This window comes from Lactuca virosa, chromosome 9 (assembly GCF_052849685.1).
Source record: "Lactuca virosa cultivar CGN04683 chromosome 9, Lactuca_virosa_CGN04683_v6, whole genome shotgun sequence".
Classification (NCBI taxonomy): domain Eukaryota; kingdom Viridiplantae; phylum Streptophyta; class Magnoliopsida; order Asterales; family Asteraceae; genus Lactuca; species Lactuca virosa.
The window spans coordinates 53,576,568-53,582,567 of record NC_136434.1 but is presented as its reverse complement, the minus strand read 5'-3'; positions in this window follow the sequence as shown (position 1 = coordinate 53,582,567).

Below are 6,000 nucleotides of genomic sequence, written 5' to 3'. Positions count from 1 at the left end.
TTAGTTTTCGACTCCGTATGATTTTTCTATGATAATTTCAAAACAGTGCAGAAAGGATAAAAACTAGTTGCATAGTTTACCTTATTAATAACACTTTATAGTATGTTGAGCAAAGTGCGTAACAATAAGTTTCTCAATGTTTGGATGCATTCTTGTTAGTTTATCATCATAAAACAGAAATTTGTCATTCATGTTAAGGTTTTTCCTCCATTCATTTCGAACATATATAATAAACTACATTAAGTATAGTTTATGAATTTTCGATAAAAGCATACTACATGGAAAAGGTTTTACTCTCAAAACAAATGGGTTTTTCATATACTACTTGATAAACTATAATAGTAATAGTTTATGGATTTATATCACAAATGTATTTTCATAAAAGGTGATTTCACTTCCTCCACGGAAGAGGTTTTATACTCAAAACTATATGTAAACTAGTTAACGTAAGTTGTGAGACATTCTCCTTCGGGGTACTCTTAAGTACCATAGAAAATCCTGAATTCGTTATAACCAGAGTCTCTTATAGGGAGAGCGTGATAATTGTGTATAGATCTATATTGGGATTGACAACCCACACCCATGCTGCTTGCATAAGTCCGATCGGCCGATCGGGGGTGACAAGTGTCATTTCGATTCCGACGCCTGAAGAACGTCGTAAGCAGGTTATTCTGTCGTAGTATGGTTATAGCAACTCACATAGGGAGTTAACAATCTTTCAAGTTTACAAGAAAAATTCTACTTTGAAAAGGGGTTTTACTTCTAAATTAAACGAGTTTATGCCGATTTAAACTTGCATGAATTACTCTAAGTATGGAAAAATACTTGTATATTCTCGGTCTTGACGCTTAAGGCTACATGACTTTTTATAAGGAAAATATTGGATTTTCTTTGGAAACACATTCCCATTATGAACATTATAAGCACAAAACACACACATATTCTCTGTCTTAACAATTAGGACTACATGACTTTTATAAGGAAAATATTGGATTTTCTTTGGAAACATATTTCTATCAAAACTACATTTCATCTAGAATTGTTAGACTTCAGCTATAATTGCTAAGTGTATATGTTAGAGTTATATAAGAATCTAGTCGGAATCGACCTAGAATTGGTGGGCCCGCCTTACTTCCTGTTCCTTGTTTGGTTGTGGACCTAGGGCAGACCCATTATATTCGACCGTTTATTTAACTTAAATTTTATATAACTTATATACACTGGGCGATTATAGAAGGAATCTACAGGTCTTTCTAGGGTACATTATTGCATAGCATAGGAGAGTTCATTTCGCGTTTAATAAAGAAAATATTGAATTTTATGAAATCATACTCTATCGCTTTTTTTTACAAGGAAAACGGCTTCTTTCTCAAATAAAACTCTTATGAACTCACCAACTTAATTGTTGACGCTTTTTCAAACTACTTGTATTCTCAGGAATTCAGTGAAACAGGAAATCAACCGCTTTTGAGGATGGGACGTTAAATCGTCAAACATTTCAATTTTTGTCATCATAAGTGTAATTGATTGGAAACATGTAAACACATACTATTGTATAACTTTTTCAATTATATTTATGATGGTTGTATTTACTTTGGGCACTATTATACTCGTTGTTGTGATACTATACATGAAGTCCTCCACCCCCGGACGTTTCCGCCATCCTTGGTTTGGGGGTGTGACAGATTGGTATCATAGCATTGTTTATAGTGAACTAAGTATATCGAACCACATAAGATATACAAACTATAAATGCATTGGGACTTAAGTCTCTGATTTAAACATTTTCAAATAACTATACTTTTAGAAATAAATAGTTTCTTGTTAAAAGTATACGTACATACATGCATACCGGTTTAGTGCCACGTCTAAGGAAAACACAAAAGTTAAAAATAGAAGAGTTGTGCAATGTGAATATGCCCTGGGATATGCAATCAAGTCTGGGAGGAATATAGCCTGATCAACTATATTCGTCCGAGAAGTGACTAGTATGTGTCGGGGGATAGTCATAGTGGACAACGAGTCTATCAACTTACCAACACCCATACCAGAAAATCGTTAACAACCAAACATAACATTTAAAATACTATAGGAGTATTTTGTGGTAGTATAACTTATGTGAAAACTAAACTGATTCTTGCTAGTAGGTCTACAATCACTAAATAGATACGCTAAAGTTATATATAACCTAGATATGTAACTAGTATGCACCATGTCATCATAAAAGTAACTAAAGAGGATCAAACCCCTATAAGTAATTCTAGGAATATAATTATTATATGCCTCTTACCTCACCCCTATTCTCGCACGGACACCATGACAAGATCTTACTTACCGGGAAACCCCTACTTTCCGAACCCGGAAAGTTAGTGGGTGATGAGGAAAAGATTCGAAGATGGAGCCAGAGGTCGACAACTCTCCTTACATAGCCAGGGCTCTCGCGAACCGCCTCGACTACATCGAACCTGTGCCCCGTTGGGCAGCATTGATCAAGGGATGGAGTCGCCATCAGCAACAGCAATCGCCATTTGGGGATGAATTGTAGAGAGTAAAGTTCATTTTACTCACAAGACCTGCTAGATTAGGCCTATGAGTATGCGTTGGTGTTACTCCCCTCCATGTGTAGGCCCGACCCCGCGAGTTAGTGATTACACTAGTTGAGAGATTTGTTTGCGGTCCAAACCTTTCCTTGCAATAATGTGGTGTAGACCTGCATCAGGCTCAAAACCTTTCTCTAAAAGCTAAATATACTAGAATCATACAAATGAAAGGGGCATGCGTATTATTTTCATTGGGAGCAATACTACTAAGAATTCATAAGTTTATTATATATAGACTCTCGTTATGAATTGTTTTCGAAAGACACCAAAAACATTGGAACTCGATACACTCATAACTAAGATAAACTGAGTGAGATAACTCCTGACGTATAAACCCTTATTCAATACTCATTATCATTTCTTCTTTTTAAACCTCATGGTTGAAAGGTGCCTTTCCAAGACCTATAGGGTGCGGTCATACCAACACTAATGCACCGGATCCCATCAGAACTCCTCAACCAAGTGTGTTTGGACAAACCTAATCCTAGGATGGGAAAAACTTAACGCCCGTACAAAACCTACTTCTACCCACTACCATAAACTCCGTCTCCGGAACGTTAGCAGAAACATCAAGACTAGTTCAGTAAATTGCGAAATTTATATATGTGTATATAAATGATAAGGGTATAATTAGAATCATCCCCACTCACGAAATCATTTCTCCACATGCAACAGAGTTATGTCTTCACAAAAAGGTAACCAGCCAACAAGCAAGGCAGCAATCCTGCAGATAGACTCTGCTACTTTTCAAGCTGCGGTCACGGCAGCCGTGACAGCCGTCATGACGCAACTCAATACTAACAACGCCAGCAGAGTTGAAGGCGGTGTTGACAATTCTAACCGTAGTAACAGTCAAGAACATCAGCGGGTGCCTACCCACGAGGACGCCTCAGACCACAAACCTAAGAACAAGAAACGGAAATTTTGCGACAAAAAGGAGTGCAACCTATCTCAAAAACGCGCTAAAGAACAACAATCCGTGGCTGCCCCTGTAATTACAACATCAGTCCCGACTCATTCCTCGACACTAGCCACAACGTCTGTCACTCAAACACCGGTCAGACCATATATGGGAACACTTCCAAAGTGTAACAAGTGTGACTACCATCATAATGGAGTTTGCCGGGTGTTTCACTGTAAAAACTGTAACAAGAACGGACATATTGCCCATTTCTGCAGGACCCAGACCCAGCACATCGCTTCAATCACCAACATCAGTGTAAGTCCAGTATGCTACCTATGCGGTGAAATGGGACACTTCAAGAGGGACTGTCCAAATGAGAGGAATGACGGAGGAGCAGGAGGAGTGTGACAACCAAACCAGCAGGAGCAACACGGAACCTTATTAGGACTTTTGTAATGTTTCCAACAACAAAAACGTTTAAGTACCATATGTTTGTAATGAAATTGGTATGTTGCTAAAATTACCGTATATCAAAAAGTAGTTAAAAATACTCTCTCGTTCAATCAAATCAAAGACACTTATATATGATCTTAGGATCATTACCAGTAAGCTGGGATAACTTGGTATATACATCAAGGTTAATTATAATCAAAATACTAAAGACTTAAAGCGAATAATTCCGTCTTAACTCCTATTCCATGTCTAGTAGTGAGATTAGGGTAGAGCCACCCACTCGACGGGTTCATCAATACCAATTTACATGCGACTTACATATACCGATCGATCATAGAATGATCGGTCGGGGATCAAGATATAAGGAATCACTACTAGTATTCAGAACACACTTACTACCAGTACTAGCTGTTGTGGTATGAATCATTTGCAGTAACAATAACACCGATCGAAACGGAGCACACTAACAAGAATCACATGATACTCCATCTCCCTAATGAATAATTCGTACGAATACAACCTAACACATGTGTTACTAAAAAGATATGTTGTCATCATTCGATGTCGATTGGTATAGTCCTCACTTTCCCGATTACACGGCTACGAAAAGACCCTTCACCTAACCTTGAAACCCTCGTCTCCTATAAACGCAAATCCGACACTGATCTCCGGGCCATCTCTCGCTGTGAAACCTCAAAACACTCACCAGAGGAGTATTACACTTTCCGCACCTTTTTAAATTATTCCTAGTAAACCCTTCGAGAATATCACACGTATAACAGGACAAGAGCAAGCACAGAAGCTTGAGATGAATACAGTTAGTCTATCACTACGAAGTGTATACGCGAGGATAATATATAATTAAGATTCTATGGACATTGGATGTGTGTTTCCGCCCTATTTCCTGTTCCTTGTCTGGTTGTGGACTTGGGGCGGAGTCACCCATCCAACTGTCTTACCAATCCTAATTACATACGACCTCTATACGCAAGTTAAAGATAGAGGGACCAGGTACGAGTCCTACCATGAACTTCGGGACAAGGCTACCCAGGAGTGCGAATGAACGTCCTACCATCCGAATAAGTCTAGTCTCGAAAACCGAACCCATATGCTCCCTACCGACCTAATCAAATGAGAAACACTAAAGCAGACCTTATGCAGCGCTCCGATGGGAAGTATTACTTACGACTTAGTATAAATTCGAGAAAGGCTGAAAGCATCTCGAAGCCGACAAAAGAACTACACAGATAAGCGACGCAAACCCTCGGAATTGCGGGTTGGTGACCGAGTTCTACCGAAGGCCTCACCATTCAAAAGAATGATATGTTTCGGTAAACAAGGGAAACTAAATCCAAGGTACAGAGGACCATTCGAAATCCTTGCTAGGATTGGCTCAGTAGCATACAAACTCCGACTGCCCCAAGAACCTAATAATGTACATCCAACCATCCGCGTGTCAAATTTAAAAAAAGGTATGTCCGACGAGACTCTTGTGATACCTCCCGACGAAACCAAAGACGAATCCCTCTTGTGAAGATCTGTTGGATCGTGAAACAAGGACCCGAGTTCACCTGAGAACGCGAAGGCCAAATAAAGCAAAAATACCCTCATCTATTCCCCAACCCTTGATGTCCCACTCAAATACAAATTTCGGGACGAAATTCCATCTAACGGGGGGATAATGTGACAACCGTCAAATTCAAGTCAAAGTCAAAGTCAAAGTAAACAAGTCAAGCCGGTCAAACTTAACTAGTACTTGTATGTTAAAAGTTATTCTATGTATAAAAATGTGCATCTTTATGTCAAAAATTCAAGTGTCTCGAAGAATCTATGTGTTAACAATGTAAAAACCTTAAAAAGGGAGTTAAACGCATCAAAACACGACTAAGGACCCTTTCGGGGACTTAAAACGATCATTAACAAAGCATAAAGGGGTTCGCGAACCTTGCATTTGCGAGATTATGCGATAATAATGGCTAAGGTTAAATCTCTCCCAAATCTCTCTAAGTATGTGAAATCTCTCCAAGTATGTGAAATCTCTCC